The sequence below is a fragment of the Cyanistes caeruleus genome, chromosome 2 (genome assembly GCF_971803275.1).
Source record: "Cyanistes caeruleus chromosome 2, bCyaCae1.hap1.1, whole genome shotgun sequence".
In the NCBI taxonomy this organism is placed as follows: Eukaryota; Metazoa; Chordata; class Aves; order Passeriformes; family Paridae; genus Cyanistes; species Cyanistes caeruleus.
Genome location: NC_141702.1, coordinates 81,021,954 through 81,033,994, shown reverse-complemented (window position 1 = coordinate 81,033,994; position 12,041 = coordinate 81,021,954). Strand labels below are relative to the sequence as shown.

Here is a 12,041-nt window from a genome sequence, read left to right as displayed (position 1 = left end):
CAGCAGTTCTATGCTGACTAGGTGCTGGCTTCTCTGACTCTACAGAGAGGGAGAAGGGAGTTGTGGCTTGCATTTCAAAGCTGTCAGCCTTAAAGGAATTGGAATATGGCAGTTGAATATATGGTAACTAATTACCCAGGTATAACAAAAATTTATTTACAAAGACCTTGACTTCTGATTCTTTGTCTGGTACCAGAAATTGGCTGTTAGTTTAACAATGACAACAAAATTGCTAATAGGGTAAGGTGTGTTTTATATGTTTTTTTTCAAGAGTGTGTTTATTAATTCTCTTCCTACCTTGGACAGTTCATGTTTATGAATAATTTAGTTGTCCTTGTCTGTTTGCTGGTGTGAATGGCATGCTTTTAGGCATTCTGTATTCATGTAGTATTTGTTAATGTTTGTTTTGTATTCTGCCTCTCTGCCTTTCCAGAGATCAAATAGATGATGCAAGTCTTGAAAACATAAATGCTATTAAACTGGATCTGAATGAACAGAAAAGGAGGCTTTTGTCATTTGATTAGTTAGAACATTAATTGGAATAGATTCTTCGGTGTTTTTCTTTTCAGTGGGGAAGTAATTGTTTGTGAAAGTGTTCTTCTACTTTCTGTAAAGTTTGTCTTGAGAACATGTCTAGAATTTATAAGTAACAATTTGTATTGGCTTACATGAGATCTCAAATGTGTTTCATCTCTGTTTTCCTTCCCTAGACATTCTTTTATACTGACATTATTCACAAGTTTTAAACTGCATAAAGATTATTTTTCAGATTTCAGTTCACTGTCTTCGTTGAGGATTGTAACTGCTATTGTCATGATACTTGTTAAGCAAAAAAACCAAAAAAGGCATCTGTAAATTTGTTTCCATCCTTTCTGATCCAAATGTAAGCATCTTTATGAGGTATTTATTAGATCCTGTCAGTAACCTTCATGAGCCTTGGGTTGAGACCCTGAGAACAGTAGGCAAAAAGCATGCTCTCATATACTGTTGTCTGCAGTTCTGCCAAGTGACTGGGAGACTAGGTTATTAGCAGTTTTTTGTTTTATTGCAGTTCAGTGGAGTGATTTCACTGCCTCTTTCTGACAAAGTTTTATCTCTCAGAAAAAATCCTACGCTAAGAACAAGAAATATGAACATTTTCTATCATGGCTAAATTGCTTAATGCCTGCTTTTCTGCTGGCTGTTACATTAATAGTAACTTTTTAGAGGTAACACTGACATTTGTCATCCATGACTAGAGTGTTGGAATGTATGTTGCTGCTCTAACAGCCTTCACTTTTGTAGCTATTTTGCAGAAGTTCTCCAAATTGTTCGTCTTCATCTATTTTTTGTGGTGCCTACCAGAGTCTGCTACATGTTGCTGGGCTGCATGTGTTGCTGCAAATGTTGTCTATCCCTCTAGGCAGCAGAGGGTCTTTTAAGGTGCTTCTGATGCTGGCTGCCTTGAATGCAGAGGAATAATTTCCCCAAAGGCAAGCCCAGTGTTGCTGGACAGCTGGTTAGCTCGGCCTTTAACGCCCTGTCCTGCAGCTCTGTCTCACGGGTCCCAGCCAAGTGGCTGTGCTGGTGAGCTGGGTGTCAGTGCTGCAGTGTCTCCTGAGGGAGGTGTTTGGAGATACCGTGGGCACTACTGGATGTGCTGCCTCTTTGTCTGTGGAATGGCTTGTTAGGCTGCCTTTAATCTGAACCATCTGTAGCAACCTGCGTGCTCTGTTATAATACTGTTTTTATGTTAGACCCTCAGTGGCATGCTGTGAGAGAGCTGGAGACCAACATGGGAATTAAGGTAGAAAATCCATGGGAAACATATTGCAGTGCATGTACAATTAACTGGAAAATAATTATGCTCATTCTTAACTGTACATCCCACATCAGACCCTATCATTGTTTTTATTCTGTCAACTGTAGTAACTCTGAAATGACAGGGTGTAAAACAAGGGTGAAATGCATCTGTAGTTGTTCCAGTGTTTGCTAAAGACCACCCTTCTCTTGAGGGTGAAGCAGTACTGGACTTCGTGCTTCCCTTTATCATCGTCTCTTGAAGGATCCATTCAGGCAGTCTGAGACTTGTTAGAGCACCCAAAACATAGAGCTGCTAATTGGCTTACAGCCCTTTCCTTTCTTTACATACTGCTGTTTCTTTTCCTGTAACCAGGAAACATACTGTATACCACTTCCCTTTAAAAAACTTCTATGCTGTTTTAACCTCTCTACCCCATTTTCTGCTCCCTTTTGATAATTTTATTTTCCCTAACTAATGGCTCACCTGGCTTGCTGCTGGCACTGTGATTATAGCAATTAACTCCAACCCTAAGGAAATGGCTTGCTGTGTTGCCTGTTAGCCAGGGTCTGCAGGAGCTGGTAAAAAAGAATGAATTGCACTTCACTTTACTATAATTTTAAACTTGTTATTGATTTTTCAAGGAAAGCAGCTTACTGTGAAGGATCTTGTCCATTTTCAGGTTTGCTAAGTTATTCCAAAATCTGTTGACTTGACTAGTTTTTCAGCATTGTTGTGAGTTTCTTACACTTATAGCATATAACAGTGGGTTTGGTTGTTCGGTAAACAAGGCTTCTTAACAGGGTTAAAGGAATTGAGAACTACAGCTGAAAACAGTGTCATAACAGTATTTTCTTCTGCATGTTAGACCTGATTCTACAGTGGTGCTTAGCAAAGCCTTAGTGTTTTCTTTCACTTTGTGGTGTGGAATAATGAAAATTTAGTTTTTAGTGAGGTTAGGGCCTTGGGAACATGGTGTTGTCTTTAGGAAGCTTGCTCACACATGAGTAACTAACACCAGATGTGTAAGCAAGAGTTTTGAATGTTGGAATTGAGCAGTGTGTGTGTAGGTATCTGAAAGCAGGCCTCACTCTGCGCACCAGGTGTTATCAAAGAGCGCCTCTCAACTAACATCAGAGGCAATAATGTGAACAAGCTGTCTGAACTGGGGTGGCATGGCACAATTAAATCTTTGTAGGGCTAACCTCAGCCTGTTGAATTGGCTGCATGAGAGGTAGATCTGCCTACAAACACGGGGCTAATAAACATACAACTTGTTTTTTGTGCCTCCATAGCCCCCATAATCATTCTTTTGCCCAGACGGAAAATTCAAACCAAGCTCGCAGTTGCTTAGTCCAGCTTCCACTTCAAAGCGGGGTGGACTTCAGTGTTAAATCAACTTGTTCTGAGGCTCATGCAGTGAAATGATGAGCATCTACAAGGCCAGATATTGTGCAGCCCCTTGTACCCCTGTTGCCCTTGTTTTTTCAATCCTGTCCTCTCAAGTGTGCATTCTTGCCTGTCTCATGCCAGCATTTACTTTTCTCATCACTCAGTGAACTTGTTTGGAGCTAATGTGGCAAAATCAAACCCTTCTCTGAACTTAAGAGTACAGGCAAAAAGGGACCTTAATGCATTAAATGTTGTTCAGCAAATCAGACCTTGTTTCACCTATGATCTCTTTCAGTCTGGTATTTTTGTTTTTTAGAGCCAAATCTATACCCAGGTGACTGATCAAGATATGAACTGCTCACCTTACATCACTATACATGAACACTGATTCTATGTATAGCCACAGACAAGCAATTTTTTTTTTCTTTCCCCCACATTATGTGAGTGTGCAATGAAAAATTGTGTTTGTAACTAGAGGGGAAAAAGCAACTGCAGTCTCAGTTATTATACTTCTGCTAGCATTCCTCATGGTAGTTTGTTGGGTTACTTTTTTCTTTAAGGTGATAGAAAGACTATCAATTTAAATGAGAATGCCTACCCTTAGAATTGGTGTGAAGGCAGTGAATTTGTATGGCAATGCAAGTAGATGGACAAGTGCAGTATTGACAGTAGCAGTTTAAATGTAGTGTTTTGTGCTCTACTGATGTGTGGTCATGGGTGACCACTTGCAGTGACAAATAGTGGATTATATATCCTCTAATCGAAGAAAGTCTAAAAGAAGGAAAAAGGTTCTTGAAATCCATAAATGGGTCTTACAAACACACTTGAGTTCCTCCTGCACATGATGAAAAAATGGGATTTAACTCTGCTGAGACCAAGGTGTTTGTGCTGGGTTGTACTGGTGTCTGTCTCCTTACCAGGCAATCCAACACAAAAAGCTTTTCTGCAGCTGTGCAACATGCAGAGCTTTACCTTGATCTGCTTTAGCTGTAGCTAAACAGCCTTCTTCTAAAGGTGCCTGCCTTTGTGAGGGTGTGTGGCAACAGGTGTATGGGGCTTGTCCAGGTTCTCTGTTTCTTGTCAGCACAGGCAGTGAGCCATTAAGCTCCTCTAGAGCATGTCCCTTAATTGTTCAAGGCTTCAGCCTGTTCTGTTGACTCTCTTCATTCACCTGTGGTAGGAAAAAAGAACTAGGTGCAAGTCCCTTGGCTCTCACTAGCAATCATACTTTGGAGTTTAGTACAGTACAAGGGTGCTTCTACCTGTTAGAGGTATTTCATCAAGTAGGATGAATCCTAGGAATAGATTAAACATTGATCAAATTCCTTTGCATCATCCACTCCCCTTTTGTTTTGACTTTTTTTTTAATTATAGCTATTTTGAAAACTTACAAAAAGACCCAAAGTTTCTTTGAGTAACCCCCTTGGTGAAAATAAAACCTTACCTCTAATGGTCAAATTTTAAAGACATGATGGGACTAACCTCAGACCTGGCTGCCAGACACTGAGTGAGTATCCTTTTAACTTCAAATGATTCTGAACTTGGTCTACCCTGGTCTGTTTCAAGGCACAAATACCAAAGCTCACATATTGCAATTGTCTCTTGGGACAAAAGAGTAACTAGGGAGTGGCAAGGTAGAAATGAGCCCTGACAATGGCTTTCACTCTCTGAGTGGATATTGATTCTCCCACTGCTGCAGGAACACATGTATAAAGTAAAGGAATAAGATACCTGTTAATACTAGGAATACTAGATACCCTTTTTTTCACCTGGGCGAATTCTCTAGAGGCTTGTTGCCTGGGTTTACTGGTCGAATTGGCTGTGTTGTTTTGATTCCACACATAGCTGCTGTCTTGCACTGTGAGACTTTGGCGGATATGTGTGAAGGAAAAAGAAATGGCCAGAGAAGGAGAAAAATCCACTCCAAGTTTTAATTCATTGCTGTCAGTTTCTAATGTCTGTTGAGCTGCCTCCTTGTGGTAATGGGAACCATATTTAATAGGAACCTTTCCATGTTCAGACAGTTTAATTATTCAAAATGCATTAAGACTTTTAAAATATCAGAACAACTTCTAGTAATAAATACATTAGTTTAGTTTTCAAAGTGCACCCAAATAATTCACAAGTATTAATGAATTATCCTCCAGGCTTTTGTCTGCCCTGGGGGATATATGACTAGAGATCAAAGGCATGGAGAAGTGAAAAGACTTGCCACAGTCACAGAGAGCATGATAGTGCGACTTCCAGGACCTGTATTTTAATGACAAAAAGCAATGTGTCACAGAGGATAGCTCGTAACCTTCTACATGGAAGGTGGAAATCTTTCTTACAGTAGCATAGACAAATCTCATAGACTTGAAAAAATTGTGTTGCCTACAAGTTATTTTTGCCTTTGTTTGCCCCGACTCCTTTGTGACTCTACTAAGACTGTAAATTCTAATTGGGAAAAAACTGACTTGTACAGTGCATGGCATAAGGGATCTTGGTATTTTTAGTTATTGTTTTAGCTGTTGCCTCTAAGTGCTATCAAAATGTGTAACATAAAATAAATGTAGAAAGAGATTTTGTGTAATGTTATTTCAAGTTTTACTTTCCTTAATGTATTTTTTGCATCACTGCTTTAGCACTGTGGGTGTCTATTGTGCTTCAGATTGCCATAAAGCTTTATATTCTACATACTTGCATAGAATATTACTTTCTCCAGTCTAGTTGCTGCTATTATACAAATTAAATGCTCAGACAGTGGTCTATTTCACCCTCTCTCTTACCTACCGCTTGTTTTGAATTACGGAAGAACCACGTAAATTTGACTTAGCAATTTTTTTTTTTTTTTTGGTTGTTGGGTTTTGTTTTTTTTTTATACACTGCATATAAATGCACTGACAAATTTAAATTAGCCTTAACAGTAATTTACTGTTGGACTAGGATCCACTCCATCCTATTGTATCCTGTAAAGAAAGAAGAGTGTCTTAATGTCACAAACACATTCTCTTTTTAAGGGCTCTGCAGCTTTGAACAGCATGGTTGCCTGTGTAATGCTTGCTGACACTCAGAATTTTGTCTTTTAATTGTAGAAGGGGAAAATACAACTCCTGTCAGAGTCAGTGGTGGGTCAATGGAGAACAAAGGCAGTAATCAATCCAAGGCCTAATTAAAGGCAATGGTGCCAGGAAATGATAGGGAATTCAACATCCTGACACTCAAACTTCCCTAATTGGACTGGTGTTCTTTATAATCTGCCCTGTGCCCCACTCCATATTGCCCCTGCTATGATATCTCAGTCTGTGTTGAGTGTTTTGCTTTGCTCTCGAGTTCAAGGCAGAGTTGGATAGAGGATCGATTAGCAGTGATTGCTGTCGGTTTATACTCTTTAACTTCACTCTTTTTGGTAAAGGCTCAGTTTCTGAATGATGGTTATGAGCCAGTCAAAACCCTACCATAGTTGTTAAGCTCATGAAAAGGGATGAGGTAGCTCAGAGAGGAATATAAAGGCTGCTGCTGTTCTCAGGTTCTTTAAATGAGAGAGCTAATAGGAGAAATGGTACTTTTGGATGGAGGAGGTGACTTTGGTTCATTAATGATTTCATTTGAAACATTGTAGTTTCTATGTGATGAGATTAAAAGAAAATCTCTCTGAAGAACTCCAGGTCAGACATGGAGTTTAAACAGCCAATATTTGTGACCAAGAAACAAAATTGCTTTCTGCATCCATATGTGCATTTCATAAAGTGTTGCAGTTGTTGCAGGAATCTGTGGTAAAATCTTACAAACACTTTGATTTCTCCATAAGTGTAAAGCCAATACATATATGTTAAGATGAGTTTTTCAGTATGTTCTAGTTAAATGATTTTGAACTGAAGTTAAAAAGCAGATGGTCGTGCGGAGCATCTTAACTACAGAAAAGAAATCCTAATAGAATCTTCAGTAGCTTTGCAGAGAAATATGTTTGGAGCATCAAACTAATTATACTTCTGTAGAAATTTCTTCTTCAACACTTGCTTATTGGCCATTTCTGTACAACAGTGAGAAATAGCTAATGCTTTCTTTCACATTGAGAAAAACCTGCTTGGGAATGTAGTGGAATTAAAGTCTGGAAAAAATATCAAGATTTATGGCTTTTTTCTTGACATGAAGATCTACAGCTGGGGACAGAGAAGATTGTGGGTGGTAAATGGCAGCATGTCAGGGTTGCTATATAGTTGATACTACTGTGCTATATAGTTGACCTGATTCTGAATTTTAGCAGGTGTATCACTAGTACATCCCTTCTCAGCTGTGTAATAAGATGTCATAGTACAAGATAGTCAACAGTAATTTGATGAAATTTAGTGGAATGTTGCACATGTAACATTGTTATAATACAATTAATGAGAGATGCCTCTGCCTGAATTAAGGTGCCAATGAGACCCATATGCTGAAGTCAGTAGTACAGATTATATTATCAGTGCATGTGAGGTAGAGAGAAATAGAAATTTGGGGTGGGTGGGAAGAGAGAGATCTATTAAGCAGAGGACAGTCACCACCTGTGGATCCAGTGGCATCCTGTTGATTCTCTTTCATCCTAGACTTCTTGGTGGGGGGGATCATGAGATTGTTCAAAGTTTTTACCTATTAATACATTGTAACAGAGGAATTAACGCTCATTGGATACACAGTTCTGTAACACTAATTAATCCACATGCTCAGCCTTTCTCTTCTCTTGATGGGTTTCTAGTGTCAGTGGGCTGTGAGTTGGTGTTGTGCTTTACCCCTGAGGGAATTACATTTTACCCAGTCAGAGCTGATTCAGCACAGTTGCTGAGTTGGCTTTCCTTGTGGCCCATAAATTCTGCATTTTTTTCTGTCCATTATCAGTGATACATTCTTCTCCCCCAGCTTTGTTAGCCTCCCCCCAGGTCTGAGATAACACCTAGACAATAGTAGCACCTTTAATCCGAAGTTCCTGCTATGGGGGCTTATCTTACAGTCCAAGTTCCCTTCTGCGCTTATCTCATGGCAAAGTCCTTCTGTGGCCTTAACCGTGTTTGTGATGGGCAGCTGTACTCTTGGGGTCCCCATACATATGTCAGCATATTTCTGAAGGGCTGGGCTGCACGTTAGGCTGTGGCATTGGTGTGCCTCTGGTAGCAGCAGAGACAGGAGTCTTCCCGTGAGCCAGCTGCCTATCAGTCCATGGAACGTGTGCTTGTTCAGTTTGCTCAGGAGTGCGAATGCTGTGTGCAGCGCAGACAGGGATGGGCCCCTGGAAATGCAATTATTTAATATATTTTTGTTTCCTTTTCAGAAATTGCAGGAGTTATAACCACATCTGTCTAGCTGCTCATTGAATTATTTGAGCTACCCCGATGACTCTTATTTCCTGAGTCTTTAACTGAGAGTTGGATGCCACTGAGTAAGAGGTATTCTTCATTGTGAAGTGGAAAGACCGTTATAAAATAGTATTTAAAATGCAGATAAATGCAAGCTATACTGTTTGTGTTAGTAGTGGATTTTTTTTCACTCTAGAGCCCTGTAAATGTTTCAAGAAAAAATTATTTTTGTACATAGATAAAAGGATTGTAGACTAGCTAGTCTCTGGACACAAAAGAGACCAGGTCTCAGGTGTTTTCTCTATGTCCACCATACTTGACTGCAGAATAAACTCTTTGGATGAAAAGACATTGAAGGAAGCACTGAGTAACTTTTTTCCTGTTGTCTGGTACAAACTGGTGCTGATAACACTTCTAAACAGTTTCAAATTACACAAGTCTTGAAACAACAGAACAATTTTTTTCTATACTGACAAATTTGAGTAGATCTGTTTTCCAGTACCTAATCACAGTAATGAAAGTTAATCCAAGTTTGAACTTCAAGCCATTTGAAGAATAACTAATAAACACAACTAATGAGTGGGCTTTCTGTGTATGTATTAGAAACAGGGTTTCTTTGTATGCTGCTTAAAAAACTTGGAAATGTCTCAGTTGGCTGTTATTGGAGGTGTGGAAAACTCTCCACAGACTTGCTTGTCCCCTAAGCAGCCCAGTCTCCTGTAAATTATACACCTTGCAGGGAAGCATTATTAATTCCAGTGGAATAGCCTGTGGCACTGACCAAATCTGTTTATAATCCTTCAGCACTCTGATATTGCCTATACTCCTAACAAGAAGGATCCAGAGGCATGTAGCAGGGGAGAAATGGATCCACATTTCAATGTGAGTGATACTTTGAAAAAAGAGCAGCAACTGTTCCCTGTTAAATACCTACAGTTTAACTCTCACTAGTGGTAGAGGAGTTTTATAATTTTTTGCAAATTAAAAAAATAAACCTAAAAATTACCAACGAAAAAAACCAACCAGCTGGTTCCCAAAGATGGGGGCATGTTTTTTTTTATCTGCATGGTATTCTGATAAACTAGATTCTTGGTCAGATCCATGAACCTCCTCTCAAAATTTGCTGGAGGGAAGGGAAGCCAAGACCAAACCATAATGAAATCATAATGTGTATTGGTATTGTCACAGTGCAGCTGGCCTGGACTGGACAAAGTAAATCTGACCATAACACAAATCCAATTCAGCTAACCTAGTTCATGCCTGAACATGTCCCTGGATAAGTTATAGGGGACCCTCAGGCAGCCCCATCCAATCTGAGAAGTAAGCACACCACTGGCCAGGAAGCTAGGCAGGGAGACAGATCTCAGCCAATGGCTGTAAAGCCCAGGAGATTTGAATTGGGTATTTAAGTGAGTTCTGAATAATAAATGAGGCTGTTTTGTCTCATGAGCAGCCTGGAGCATGAGTCGTGGATTTTCATCTCCCCACCCATGAGCAGCACATTACAATAATGTTGTATCCCAGGCTATCAAAGGCTGGTATGTCATTATTTATCTTCTTAGGCTGATGAGTTTATTACTGTTTTGTATGCTCTAACACATTGCTATGTACTGGGACCTAATAGATGCATATTATAATGTGTGTGTCTATATTATGTGTATTATATATCCATATAACATATATGTGTTATTTAGCTACAGATCTAGCTGAGTAGCAAGTTTCTTTGAGCAGAAGGTCCAGTTAAATTCAGAGCTTTTTCTGGCTGGCAGGTCAATAACACAGCTCTGCTTTTATCTGGCAAGAGAAGTTTTCCCTAGCCTCATTCTGTTTTTCTTCTGTGCAGTGTGTAGCAGATGGATTTGAGTCAGAAGATTGGCTCATGTACTGTATAGAATGCAGCCCAAGATACAAACCTGTGTAAATTCTCCTAAACTTGCTGCAGAGGATAATGCTGACTGGAGTAAAACAGGATGAGTAGGATTTTGGGTAGACTTCAGAGGATTTGTCAACCTCAAGTGGAGCATTTCCTCTGGATTTTGATCTGATAGAGGACTTCAGTTACAACTGAGTTTTTCTGGTGCAGTAATTCAAAGGCATCTTGATTACAGTTAGTCCTTGTTATTACATGTAATGTTTATATGTTAATTAAATCAGAAAGCCTTATGATAAAGTGATGATTTTTCTTCATCAGTCTGCATCTGAGAGTCACTGCACAATATTTGTTTGATATCTGCTATAGTTTTGTGGCATTAGTAAGATTAACTCTTGCAAAGAGTCTGTGCTGTTTTCTGGTGTTGCCAAGTCACTAGTTGCACTTCAAATTGTACTTTGACTGTTCACATGAAAGTTGGGGTTGTAAGTGAGCCCTCTGTAGGCTGGTGGCTGTTTTGGCCCTGAGTGGAAGTGGACAAATGAGAAGTTTTCAGTGGCGCAATGTCAGGTATGGACCAAGGCCTTTGCATGCCAGGGCTTGACCTTATGCTAGATTTACATGTTGGAATGACATTCACACAGGGTTACTAACTTCCAACCTACCTACCACCTACTTTCTTCTGAAATATTATTTTTGAATTGACATCACTGACAAAATTGGCATCTTCTTTCTCATATGTATTCAGATTTCCTCTGCATGCCTCCTAACCTGTAGCCATCACTGAGCTTATAACAACTCATCTTGATTACAATACTGTTTCTCCTTTTGGTTGTCTTTGCCATTAAAAAACAGTATTTGCTGACACCTAGGCAACACTTAAATCTGAAATTCATTGGTGTGAGCTATGAGCACTTGATGTCTGTCAGATGCAGCAGGGCATTAATTAAAGGAAAATGACAGACTCCTTAACAATGCTGTTATATTTTGAAGGGCAAATTGATTGTTATCTAGTGTCTTACATGAGATTGTCCTGTTCATAATATGGCAGGTTAGGGGAAGAAAAAATACAGCTCATTGAAATTGTTTACGAAAGTTTGTATACAGGGTCATGTCCTTTCTTGCTTCATTAGTATTGGTTGAGCTGTCTCCTGCTCTTTTTTACCTTCTCACGCCTCTCAGGCAGACTCCATCATGTTGGCTGTTGTATTTCATTATTTGCATCTTATGCAGAATTCTATCTGTGGGAAATAGGGTCCTATAATGGTGTGCACGCATGTACACAAAAGAAAGGACTGCTCTCTGCTCTATAATGGTAGCAACAACACACTACGTATGTCTGAGGCTGTTGCTCTGAGTGTTTATTCTCTTGCCTGTGACATGGGAGTACTGTTTAATCATGTTACACTAGCAGTTATTTACCCAGACAGTTTTCTGTTCTGAAAGGTTTCTAACACTTCCACATACTGTATAGCCCCAGAAAAGGGGTTGCCAAGCTGTCTCTGTATGTTTCCAGAGTGTGCAAGAAAACCTGTAGAAGGATTTTAGGACTGAGGCAATGGGATGGAAATGAGTTTCACAGAATTTCCATGGAACTTTCTACAAATTCCAATGCCTGAGTTTCACTGCCTGTAGTACCACAAGCAGAGAACCTATTCTAGAAGGGCCAAAGGAAACTTAAGCTGGTGTA

At 39.6% G+C, this 12,041-nt stretch overlaps 1 protein-coding gene across 2 annotated transcripts in view; it reads left to right on the top strand.

The window, feature by feature from the left end:
• KIF26B (kinesin family member 26B) overlaps positions 1-12,041 on the top strand; it is a 277,653-nt gene that overhangs the window by 14,894 nt on the left and 250,718 nt on the right. The window contains exon 1 of one of the 2 annotated variants that reach the window (XM_086878161.1): positions 9,902-10,019. The exons of the other annotated variant lie outside the window; for it this stretch is intronic. The gene's annotated coding sequence lies outside the window, so the exon portion shown is untranslated. Of the gene's footprint in view, positions 1-9,901; positions 10,020-12,041 lie in introns of those variants that run through there. 2 annotated transcript variants of the gene reach the window in all.